Source organism: Mandrillus leucophaeus, unplaced genomic scaffold, assembly GCF_000951045.1.
Source record: "Mandrillus leucophaeus isolate KB7577 unplaced genomic scaffold, Mleu.le_1.0 Scaffold276, whole genome shotgun sequence".
NCBI lineage: Eukaryota > Metazoa > Chordata > Mammalia > Primates > Cercopithecidae > Mandrillus > Mandrillus leucophaeus.
Genome location: NW_012102876.1, coordinates 4,224,380 through 4,225,410, shown reverse-complemented (window position 1 = coordinate 4,225,410; position 1,031 = coordinate 4,224,380).

Here is a 1,031-nt window from a genome sequence, read left to right as displayed (position 1 = left end):
ACTAGGAATTTTCCTTCTTGTACACCTTCATGAAAGTAAGTCTTTCTATCTGTGCAAGTTTAGAAACTGCAATTACAGACCTCTTGGCACTATGGAGCCTAATGGTCAAGCAACCCTGCAATGGACAGAGAGCATAAAAATTATCTGGACAATGTAACACTTTATCACTTGTTCAAAAATTTGAAAGGATGAGAATAAGATTTCTGATATGTGTTATGATCATGTATTTATTGCTACAGTTAGTTATGTATTTTTTGGCACAGTGTTTACCTGCTAATCTTAATAGAGTTAAGATAAAATTCAATTGTAGGCATTTTTCCCTTCTATTGGGTTAACGAGTCCAAGCGAACTGAGCAAAGGTTGCAGGGAGCCCCATCACGGCTGAGCAAGGCTTGGTGAGGCATCCACTGGCTGCTGGGAGGAGAGCATTAGATGTACCTTCTAAACAGCACTGTCCAATAGATATATAATGCAAGCCACATATATAATTTTAAATTTTCTAGTATTTATACTTAAAAAGCAAGAAGAAATAAGATGACTTTCACCCAACACTGCTTCCAAATAAGCAGTATTCTGGAGCACACGAAGAATCCTCAGAAAAATAAGCTCCAGCTCTGAGGTGCTGATTATGGTAGGGCAATCAATACAGATCAAAACATGGCACAGAGAGCTTAACTTCCAAGAGAGAGTAGAAAATCGATAGAGCCAAGAAATATTTCCCCTTTGACTTATTTTTAACCTGAGTAGCTATCCTATGCCAAGAGCTGTGCAGTTTTCATTTACCCCATGCCAACAACGTAAGTAGGCTCTACTGACCAGGAAGTTAATATGCCCGAGGTATGTTTTCAATGGAAGAGGCTGAGGGTCACCCAACTTATATCTCGAAATGTCACAATTTCTACAAGCTCTGTCCTGGAGGCAAGAGCAGGTGAAATGAGCACACTCTATGCCAGGCAAACAAACCTCCACGCTTAGCTGCCCCGCACCTCCTAGGGCCGGAAGCTTCTCAGCCCAAAGCAGCTCCTGGACGC